Genomic DNA, 12,254 nt, shown 5'->3' on the forward strand with positions numbered 1-12,254 from the left:
ATTTGTCTTTTGACTGTAGGGACATGCAGGTAAAAGCTGCTGTGTATGAAGTTAGGCCATGCAGATTTACAGACAAAAAGGAAATTTGGCAGGGCTCTGATCCTGCAAGAAGGTCACACTTTCAACTTGGTTATATTTGTCCTACTTTGCTTTCTTCATGCTGTGGGATGTTAAACCTAAGAAACAACATAGCACTATTTATGCAGTAAAAAATGACACACCTATGCTTCATCTTGTCCATAGTGAATGCAGAGTTAATAATGAGAATGGAATTTCATGTTTATTCATGTTATTTCAGTGCATTAACAGTTGCAAAAGTAGCAGTAAGGCTTTTATGTTTAGTGGATCAGCCAGAGCATGACTTAGCTGCATTTATATAAACAACAATAGGATAGCCAAACCCAAGGAAGGGTCTGAATGCCCCAAATCCAATCTGTTTTCCCATCTAGTAATTGCACTAGAATGCGACATGTCCTTTCCTCATGCTACACAGGGACACTAAACAGTACACAGCATTCAGTTGGACACAGTTATTTGTCAGGATGGTCCCTGGATACAATTTTCTCTATAACACAGATACTTGTAGGTGAAATTGTGCACAAAAAACTTACCAGAATGTATTTTCTGAATAGGGAGAGCAGCTTCTCAACCTTGTTCACTCGGTGCAGTTCCACTGGAGTCAATGAACAGCTCAACAGAAGCTGAGGGACTGGGCCTTGTTTGACATTGTTCCAAATGGGAAATTTCCAAATGTGAATATTCTACAGTGCTGCTTAGGTTAGCAGGAAGAACAGTTTCCTTTCATGGTAATTTTGCCATAAAAATTAATCCCATTGCAACAAATATATAATGCAATATATGTATAGCTGTATTTAATAATTTTCCTGCTTGCAAGCAGAACTCGTTTTGATAACTGGAATTTCAGTAGCAACTTTTGATGACAGGACTTCATATTTAATTCTTACTCTCTGTTCATCTTCTGCCTTCAAATACAGAGTTACTTCATTCCAAGTTTAAAATGTTTGCCACTACTATGCAATAACTGAACATCTCAAACCTGATTTTGTTGTCTGCCTTCACAGCCATTAGAAAAATCTAATGCTGTGACATTTGCTGTGATGTGTTTTTATAGAATTCTGGTGTGTTCATTACCTTCAGTTTTTAACTCTGCCCTTCTATATAGCAGTGTTTCAGAAGCATATCCAGTGTCAGAACAGATATGTATATTTTATACATACATACATACAAATATATGTCAGTCTGCCTAGCACACTCAACCAGAAATCTTGTTCAGTGACACTGGATCCTTTGAACCAGCCTCCTCACAGACTTTTTAATTTGAAAAGTGTTTGCCCTTTTACTGTTAAGATATGTCAGGATGTCCCTGCCTCTTTGGTTATCAGAATGGGGTTTGGGTTGTCGTAAGTACAGGTTAGGAAGGTCTTCCTGGAGTAAACTTCCCCTAAGGGCTTACTTGTGACTATAGGGAGCTGGACTGCATGACTTTTTATACTCCATTCTCATTCCTGATTGAATCAAGTAAGTTAATACCAGTACATAAATAAAAAGTACAAATCGCAATCCAGTCCCTCAGCACTCCATAAGGAGTCTGGTTTTCCAAATGCAGTCTCTGCCTTTTTCAGTGCTTCAGCAGCTATTTGTGTAAGGTCTGGTTCCAAAGGTTTTGCTAGTCAGCAGGAGAGTTTCCTATTGTTTCGCTGAGTTACAGGTCAAGCCCGTGGGCTTCCCTGGGATGTCTCTGAAACAGAACAGGGGGAAGTAGTCTGGAAACTACTGCTATTATACATCCCACTGGGCATTTGTAGCATGTTTCTTTCCATCGTACTGCCTGTGGTGATCACTGGGAGCCAGGTGAGGCCCTGAATCCTATTCAGGATGCCGCAACACATCTGGCAGTGTGAAGAAACCACCCACTAAAGGGTTTTAGCTTAGTGTGTGTTCAGACAATTGTCGTTAGAGAGGTTCCCCCTATGGCAATATCAGTTGTATCATGCAGAAAATAGGTTAGATTATGTAAAAATAAAGAATTCAGCTACATGGAATTAAGAAACAAGAAAGTGAATGCATGGCTTTTGGGGGTGGTGAGGCATAAATGCATATGTAGCACTGCAGTTCAATGGCCTTCTCTTCCATTTATTTTTCTGCTAACATATCCTCCAAACCAAACCTCTCTGCGAGGTGCTGCTGCAAGCATTCAACATTATTGTAGTCTTTGGAAATAATAGAGGTTATTACCTATCCTCTAATAGACGGTTTGTGCTTAATTATTGTGCCTTCCAAAGCTCTTTGTTTGCTCAGTCTAATAGTAAAGGAGAAAACTGTGGTTTTTTTTTTAACCAATAACCTCTTCCCTTATGTCTATGGTTGTTTGAAGGGAAATTTTTACTGTATTTGTCGCAGTGATTGGTCACATTTCTGAGAATGATCTTTGGTCATTTCTGCTCAATGTTAAAATCAAAATGCTTCAAAGCTGTCTGGTTTTCATGGGTTGGCTGATCTCCATTTTCTAAAACTCAAGTATCTTTAAGACAACTTGGAAATAGCACCCAAAGCCAGGATCCCTCCAAATCACTTTTGATAATCTTAGTTCAGCTTTAACATGCTCTGCTGGAAGGACAAAGGGACTGGTTGCTGAACAGACACGTGAAACCCACTTGTGAAAAGCAACAGCAGGGAACTCAACTGCAAGGGAATCTTGTATGGAAGTAGGTGCATGTGTGCTATGTAGTAATGATGTGCACAGTGAGTGATGCTTTAGGGTGAGCTGGTCTGCATGCTAAATGTGATGCCTTGGGGAGGTAGCATGAATTACATGGTAGAGCTGACCTGCTTGTGCATTCTGTCAGAGTAGGGGTTTGGGGCATGGGGCAACCAAGTCAGAGCCAATGTTCCAGTCTGCTCTTCACTCAGAAATTTGGGCACATGGACAAGGTCCTCAAAATCTACCAGGACATTGCTTTTCAATAGAGGAAAACCCAACTCTATGGGTCATCTAGGGAAGACCCAACACTATGGTAACCGTATATAATAATTAGAGTTAGGCTTTATTTAGCTTAACAATTAAGAAATGCATTACAATTGGATCATATTTCCTTATGGGTAAAGTATGTGGCTGTGGGAATTGCTGTTATTCTCATACTGCTGTATTATCCTGATGCTTAGTCCTGTGGCATTCCATCACCAGGATTTGGCTTGCTTACCTACCTTTGATGATGAGCCTCATCAAAAGTGTTTGTGAGACAACAGGATTCTCAGCCTTCACTTTCTTGGGCAGTTGGTCATAGTGGTTGGAACCAGTAAAGAGCTTTTCCTCCATTCTTTGTTATCGCTAAATAAGTTTCAACTCACAAAGAAACAAGCATCCATGTACCTCCAATCTTTTTTCTCTTTCTGTACTACAGCAATGACTGTTCGCAGGATGCAGCATTTAGTTCTAATTCTTAATTTTCATATCTTGTTAATCATATTTTGAGTGATTCATGGAGCAAAGGTTTTCATGCTTTCTACTGGCCACATCTGTATTAGTACCAAAATTCTCAAAGCAGCATTGGAAATGAAGGTTATGGCAAAAAGGTACCAAAAACCTGGCTTTGGTACACACAGGTTAATTTTCAGGATTCTAGTGTGGGTTTAAAGGCTCAAGCCCCTTGAAGCTGCAATTTCATCTTTAGGTATTTCTATCAAGGAAAGATTTATAACCTCCATCTCTCATGCCTGGTCACCATATGTTGTTGCTTCAAAGAATGTTGACTTCCCTATTTTCCTCTTCATTTACTCTCCCCGCATTTTTCTCCTCTGTGGTAAAACTGGATTAAAACAATTGCTCTATCCAAAACCCAAAAAGAACGTTCAGTGTGGTGAGTTCATCTCCATTCCAACGTTCGGTTTAGTCTTTAGAATCAGTGGAAAGGGGAGAAAGTCTGGATTTCTTCTTGCACTTTGGGTTATCTTTTAATTTGCCTCTACAAATGTTACACCTTTTAAGTGGTTTTGTTGCATCTCGATTGCTGTGCTGGTGAGTGTAACACAGCCTGGCTGGGTCACAGAAGACACTGCTCTGTAAAGCAGAATGCCATAAGGCTTTTTGAAATATATACTGTATTATAGGGATTTGGATTTTTGACATACATGCTGCAGAGAATGAAATCATCTTAACATTGCTGGCTTTGATGGGTCAATTGATTGGCTCTAGCCATTCCTTTCATGCTGAGCAGCAGGATCCTGGTTTTCCATGCGATTGTTTCTGTAGTAAAAATATAGTTTCCGGTTTCGCGAGCCAGCAATTCCTTCTCAGGAAAAATGTTCAATAAATAAATGTCAAAGTTTCCAGTATATCCTCGTTACTCTGCCTCACTGGTACATAATTGAAAATGGGAAGAAGGTGCTGTTTGATTTGGCAGCCATCCAGCTCTTTTTTTGATGGATAGCCTACTCTTTGGGACAAAGCCCTACACCAGGGAACAGTGTTATTACCTTATAAAATCCTGCAGCCCACTCACTACTCCTTAATTGCATATTAAAGCAATTAATAAAATTACCTGTATGAAACCAGATTTATTTTAGGTTTGATATCTTAATGTGGGTCATTGTTACTGGCCAGTATGGAGGAGAAGAAACTTTGTATGATTTACTAGAACACATTATACTTTTAACTTTCTGTGATCATTTTTGGTGTAAAACATTGAAGTAGAACTTAGAGTCTACATAGTTCCAAGAGTTTTCTGATCTAAAATTGGCTTTTAAGGTAGGTGTAGCCTTGTCTTTGTTAGTTTTGGTTGTTATGCAATTTAGGGGTATATCCTGCAAAAAGATGGGGGGGGGGAAGCTTTTTAATTGTTTTTGTAGAGCAGATTGAAGGTACCTAAAAATGAGCTGGATTCTACATAAAGAGGTGTTAGGTAATTACCTAATGTGGATTAGCTGAATTATTTAGCAGCAGTAGCAGTTGAACAAGTGAAATACCCCTTAGGTACACTTCGCATCCCTGGAAGCTGCCCTGGAAGCTGTGTGGATCATGGTCTCCTGGTTCACATTCAGGATAACAGGCACAGAGTCTGTAACTATGAGGGAGATACACAGATATATTGCAGAAAGGGTTTGAAGTTGTGATGGTGCAAAGGAAATGATTCACTGTACTGAAGGAACTCGGAGGAGGTTTTTTTTTGTGCACTGCTTGCTTATGCTTAAGGTAATGGACATCTGCTCTCAGTTGTCTAAGGAAGTTGTTGGGTGGTTTACCAAAAAGGAGAAAATCAAGTGACAAAACCCACTGATAACACAGGTTTTAAAAGGCTCAGCCAGGAAGACCATGCAGTCTGCAGTGTATTCAGCTCTAAACAATGAAAATGTTACAGACTACCATGAAGGTAAAGAACACAACAGTTAGTCCACAACCTTGGTAATGGCCCAACTGGCAGTTGTGTATAGACAGCATTTCATAAGAACACCCATAAATTGTACTGGGGCACATTCAACAGTTTTGCTGACAGAACTGGAAGGGATGAGGCTATTTCCCTTTCTGGATCAGGCATAATTTTGTTCCACTTATTTCAATGGACATGCTTCAGTGGATGGTCTGATCCTCTATTCCTCTTCCAAAGCATTACCTGTCAGGTCCTGGATTGAAATTAATACAAGCGTCGTGTTCATTTCCATATTTTCAAAAGCAAAAACCAAGTGAAAGATCAGGGAGGAGATAGTTTTTTTTCTTAGAAATGGTAATAACTTGGGAAATCAAAAGAGGAAATAAAACAACTTCTCCCGCTTGAGTTAGGGAATGTTGCCTTCCCTCGTCTCATTAAAAATGTAAAGCACTCTTGGTTTTGAGGAGGCTGAATTAGTAATTAAGTGCTATAATCAACTTGTGTAAACATCATAGTGAAGGAGAGCAGCAAATTCATCATTTCGTTGGCTTGCCTCACCCAATTAATGCACCTTTTAGTAAAGGGCTTCCTGTTGGGATAGGGAGTTTTTCCTTCTGTTGCCTTAATCAGAGGATTTTGGAAAGGCAGAGGAAGGAGATGGTTGTTCTTAGGCACCGTGCTCTCCACAAGGAGCGTGTTGCAATGCTGTGATCTTGCCTTCCTTTCTTCAAAAGCTCCAAATCTGTACATGTAGAGTTTGAGCCCAAGGTTTAGTGGAGACCAGCCTTGCACAAGGCTGTTGGCTGGGAATGGCCTCTTATCTAAGTGAGTTTTCAAACAGTTCCTTCCTGTATTCTATATGATCAGCCTTATTGACAGGACCTGTGCTCCATAAAATAAATACTTTATATTTCAGTGCACAGTTTCTGTATCTACTGTTAGAGACAGTATTCTAGTGGTGAAAAGAGCTGAATCCTCACAGTCCATTCATTTCTTGTTCTCTCCCTCATGCCTGGCAGCAAAGCTATTAGGGGATGTCATGGGCAGTTTGTGATGTGGGCTTTACTGCTTGCTGAAAACCAATCTGTTTTCCACATAAGCAGCTAAGATGTTTTATGGCTGTGGAGTATATTTACAGCCAACCAGGCCTGGACTCAAAGCAGTGGCTCAGCAGTACAAGAACTCTATCCCTTTACCTCTTTCCTTGGTGTTTTCACACTGCAATACATCTTTGCTTAATTGAAAGCTGGGGATTTTTCCCCCTTGTGTAATAAATTTAGATTCAAAATGGCATGCATGAAACCACCGAGATACTGGCAATGCCTCTGGCTTTTGTATAGAGTCAGCTGCCTTCTTACCAGAAATCTTTAGAGAAATATAGATGAGAGAGAAAAATTAAAAGGCAGTGATTTGATGGCCACTGTCCAGTTCCTTGTGGCCTGGTGTTTATGGTACAAAGAGTGCCTTTTTAGTTAGCATATTTTGGCTTTACTGTCAGAAGTTTCTGCAGTAAGGGTAAAAAGCAGATGAATCACAACTACTCTTTTGCCCTAAGGATGATCCTTCTGTATTGAAGCTGAAAAATATAAATGCTTGTCTGTTTCTGCCAAGCGCAGAATGAGCTTTCAATCAGGTTGAGAGTGGGATTCTTTATTTTTTTATCCATTTTCCAAGCCACAATAGATATACAGAAGCATTTCTACTTTCTTTCAGCTGACTTCAGTGGGCAGTGTTTCCATGTGGTTGGAGATCCTCTCTTGGTGGGAGTTAAATCACACATAGAGAGTCAAACAGCTGAGATGTGGCTGGAGCTGATAGCACGATGCTTTCACAAAAGTGCTAAGAAAAGTACCCTCTGTCTTGTTGCTGTTTACTGACATGTGATACTGGTTGACATCTGTTGCCCTTCTCATTTGAGGACTGTTTGCTTTACTAACTTTAACATTTCCACATTGCTATGCTGTTGAAGTGCAGATACACAAATCTCCTTGGAGTCCCCAAGGTCCTCTTATGAGAAGCAGAGCTGCCATCATTTGGTATCATCCCGCTGGCTGCCTTTTATATTGGAGTTGAGAGAAGTACCTCTGCTGCTGTTAAATGTTCTTGGTGGAGTGCAATGTCTAATGCTATATGTTGTCATACATTTGATGTATTATCAGATCAGTACGTGCTGCACAATAGTGTTTGGTTCATTGTCACATTACATGATTTGTAGTTGGTTTATATCACTTGAAATTATTACAGGTAAAAACTTGTCTGAGAAAATGTCAAAGTTTGTTGTAGCAGGTCATATAGCTACTGAAATGACAGATGATCTTAGTCCATAATCATAATCCAGAATTCTCAGTTAATGTAAATCAGCATTGCTCCAGGATTTCAGAGGAGTGACACCAGTTTACTCCAGTGCCCTGATCCAATCAAGCACTTAGGTACATCATCTCACTTTCAAGTAGGCAAGGAGCTCAGCTGAAGATAAGCAGGACTGCCCATGTGCTGAAGTACTTTACTGGATGGGAGCCCAAACAGGAATCTGACACACAGCTCACTGGTAGATGACACATCTTGAAATGATAAAGGCTATTAGGGCTCTTGCAATTGGGTCATATTATTACCCATTCAGAAACCAGTCGAGGATGCTGTAGGTAATAGGATACAAAGGCGGTGTCTTTTGTTAAGTGCTGGCCTTCTGTGGAAACTTAGCGTGCTCCATTTTAAATGTCATCCAGTCCACAAATGTTCAGATTTGGAATTTCTCAGTAACTCTTTCATGACAAGGAAAGGCAGCTGCAGCAACTCAGTGTAATAGATTGGCCATAACAGAACTCCCCATTTATAATAGCTGAGTATTTGGCACAGAAGTACTAACGTTGGAGGCATTATTATTACAATCTCAGAAATCCAGTACTGAGAGATGTGGCCATTTTACTTTTAGAAAAGTAGGTGGTTTAAGGAAATACCACACTAATGAAATGGAATGAAACATGGCCTTTTATTTGGACATCAGTGGAAGGAGACAGGGCACTGTGTCTTGGGATATCAATGTGGCTTTGCAGTTTATTAGTTCTGTCTGAGAGTGGTGCTAAAGATTTTATGACTTATTTTTCACATTTACAAGGCTGGTCTGAAGAGGTAATGAAGACCTCTCAGCTGCTCAGATGATGAAAGAAATTTATTTAATCCTCTGTCTTTATGCTGAAGGTGTAGCTGGCTTTGCACATTGGCAGAGCTCCACTGACCTCACCTGAGTTCTCTATCTTGCGTGCACAGACCCGATTACCCTGTTAGAAGCAGCCATATGTATATAAGTATAATCTCTTCTGTCTGTAGACTTAACACATATATTGTCACGTCTTTTAGCTTTTAATAAACTCACATCAGCTGATGTTGGCAAAGAAGAAGATTTAAGTGTTTTGTTAATCTGCAAAGTCGAGACTCTTACTAAACCAATGGTATTCTTCTCATCTGTCGGTAAGGCCAAGACCTGGCAAGCAGGAGAAATATGCAGCCTAGAATAGTTCAGGTTGTGCTGCTGCAGATTCTTGTGACCAACCATGAAATGACCACGATGGGGTTTGTCTGAGGAGAGGTACAATTAGTTTATTTTGTTCTTTTCAAGCAGACTAAGAATGAGATCAGTTTAATAATATCACAGCTTTACAGCTCTTCTAGCTTGCTGGCCCTGTCTGTTCTTGAGGAAAACCATAAATATGAGCAAACCATAAATGTGTCTTCATAATAGATGGATACTTTCTTTAAGATGTACTGTGATCCATTGCCTTTCTATTTTAAGGACAGATTTTACCCACAAACTCAGAGACATAGCTGAAGTCATTTGGACCTTGAGACTCCCCTTCTGTCCTGGCCGTTTAAGCAGGGAAAAGTGTGATAGCAATATTTTATAGGAAGGATGAGTAGAAAGCTGAATACCGTGGATCCTCTGTAACTGTCAGGAGCCAGAAAGGTCCTTCTCAGAGCGTGTCTTGTTTAAATGATGTCTGGGATGTCACATAAGTTAAAGTCTCTGTGCCCTCACCTCTTCAGCAGCTGAGCAGAGCAACCTTCAAGTTATGCACTGAAGAATTGGAAACTCAATCTGGCTACATTGTGAGATTAATTTTCCATCTGGGATTTGCACTCTTGCTATGTCAGCCCAGAGGATCAGACTGTTCTGTGGCAGAGCACAAGCATGCAGAGTCGCAGCTTTAGCTGTCTGAAATGCTGGAGGGTTTTCCACAGTAAATGTTTTCAAGGACATTAAGATCACTTCGTTGTGGGATTTGATGCCAGTAGTTCCCACTACTAGAACATACTTTTGCCACCCTGTGTGTTGCCCTTTCTCCTAAAGAGGTCCAAGAGGGGTTTGCTTCTCAAAATTTGCTCTATCTGTATAGTTTAACAAGACTAGTGTTTGCTGTCTGGCTGTTTTCAATACGTTTCATTTTATCGTGGTTAAGAGTAAAGAAATTTTCTTCATTTTGCTCATGTAATCACGGATCTGAAATAGTAGAGGGGATATCCCGTAACCTTTATTTGTTTTATTAGCATACTGGCAATCCTCAGCCTCCAACTTCCAACTCTCATTCTCCTTTCTTTGTTCAGCTAAGCCATAGGTTCTTGTTTCCCTGGCTTCTTAAATGTAGATGTAAAACAACCTTTCCCACCCCTGCTTTGCTGTCTTGTTTTGAAGCAACTTTTCACACCCACAGTGCTGAAACATTTCTGCGGCACAGTTTGGTGCTAGAAGTTGGACAGTGACATGCACAGAGAATCCACATGAAATCGTGTCATGCCTGTGTTCTGGTTTTATTGGGACAAGTGTCCACATAATGATCAGCGAGCCCATAATTGTCACTTTTGAGGAAAGGCAAACCACCAAGTGGGCATGGAAAAGCAGAAGCTGCAGATTTTTGTACAAAGATACTCCTCCAGATGGGGACTGAAAAACACCAGTACACCACAGATAATGAGAACCGCTGTGCCCATATCTTGCTGTGCCTTGTAGACATGTATAAGCAGCACAACTGAGTTAAACTGTCTGTTTTCACAAGTGCAGTTTTCAGCTAAGAATAACTTACAGGGATGTACTTAATGTGTAGCACTCCTCGGGGCTGCTTTCCCTGGAGCATGACTAGCCTTCAGTACACGTGTGGGGCCAGTTTGTGTGAGCACCTGCTCTGTGTTGCTGGTTTCTGCACAGCTTCCTGATAGTCCCTTACAGGTAGAAATCTTAGGGAGGAGTGTGGGCCTGGAGGCGCTGATGGGAGCACATTGTTTTGTCAAGGGATGGGGTAAAGGGATGTGGCAATGCACTCCTTGCTAAGCAGACTGAGGGGTGGTTAGATCTAACCATGGCACCTCTTTTGGAGCTTTTGGAAGCACAGGGGACCCTCCAAGGGAAAACACTCTGGAAAATAAACCAACTTCTTATCAGCAGTTTTAACTCTTAAGAGTATCTGCATGTCAATAATACATGGAGAGGGCTGTACCGTCACCCAACCCAACCTCTCTTCCCAAAACCATGGGGTGGAGGATGATAATGTGTTGCATTTGGAAGGTTCCTTCTTTGGTGAGCCTTGTAGCTCAGAACTGAGTTAAGCACCTTGGACATATTCAGCAAAATATTGCTGAGGGTAATAGCCATGTATCAGACTCCTTTGCTTTCAGGATGTCTGGTAAGGCTCGATTTTTGCCTAATTTTCCCAGACTAATGTCTTCCTATCTGTTGTCACAAAATCACTCATTTCTGTGAAGTAGTTTAGGCACAGAATCCTGTATCTTTACCCTAGGCTGAGGGAAGCAGTGCTTAAGTGCCTTACAGCAGATAAACCGGACACGTGTTAGCCTCTATGTTGGAAGCTGGCACTTAGCTTAGGTGAAAGAGATGAGTAATGGCCCTAAAGATGCTAAGCTGTTTGAAGCCCTTCTGATAAATGGGGTCTTCTTGTGATGAGCTATCCTCACTTTCTGCGACTGGTTGGTATAAAAGCTTTGTGTATACAAGCACATTACTCATTATTTACTGGTTGTGGTTGTAAGGTTGTTTAATTTTGCAATAGTCCCATCTAAGGGATGATTCTTGCATTGCATGAAAGGCAGACTAAGCAAGCTTTGCTTTCCATTTGCTTTGTGTAACTTTGTCCCTCAGGAAGCACTGGATAGTCAGCACACTTGCCATAAGACACAAAATGCCAAACTTTCAGCTTTCTGGACATGGAAGTTGCACTCATCCCAGAGGACAACCAGGCATGGGAGGTGAATAAAGGAAACCTGATAAAGAAGATAGGTGTGGAGGAGAATGGGGCTTTTGTTTTTTGGCACTAGATCCCCAGTATCCCCACCATTTCCCTCTCCCTAATCCCACTCTGTTGCTGTTTATTCTTTCCTCTTGTATTCTTGCCACCTTATTGTTTGTGCCTCTCTTGTTTGGTTTGGTTTGGTTTTCCACTTCATTTGTCATCTGTTGATTTTCCTATTGTTCCCTTCCTTCTTCCCTTCCTTTTGCCCTTCCTTCTTACCTTTTCCTTTCCCCTTCCTCTTCTTTTTTTCCTCTCTCTTTCCCTAATCTTTCCATGTCTCAGTCCCTTACCTGTGTCCTACATAACAATAACCGAAGAGGAAGGGATGGCTGGTGTCTCATTCAGTGCTGATCCCTCAGGTCCACTCTCAAGGCTTATAAAACTTCAGGAAACCATTGAGGTGCATCCTCTGGTTTTATGGGTACAGCACTGATGGGGCTGTGCCGGTGTTCTTGAGCTGGAAGAGGAAAGATTTATGATGGCAGTGATCACAGTGCTAAAATAAACTGCCCTTCCTCAGCCAGAGGAATAAGAGTTTGTAAATGCCAGTGTTTTGTACACAAAACTAAGGACA

The 12,254-nt window shown here is 41.0% G+C and overlaps 1 protein-coding gene across 16 annotated transcripts in view; it reads left to right on the top strand.

The window, feature by feature from the left end:
- Window positions 1–12,254, top strand: part of FGGY (FGGY carbohydrate kinase domain containing) — a 323,114-nt gene that overhangs the window by 294,480 nt on the left and 16,380 nt on the right. The window lies entirely within an intron of this gene.

Source organism: Pezoporus wallicus, unplaced genomic scaffold (genome assembly GCF_028554395.1).
Source record: "Pezoporus wallicus isolate ANWC-B61680 ecotype Strahan unplaced genomic scaffold, APGP_CSIRO_Pwel_v1 contig_8108, whole genome shotgun sequence".
NCBI lineage: Eukaryota > Metazoa > Chordata > Aves > Psittaciformes > Psittacidae > Pezoporus > Pezoporus wallicus.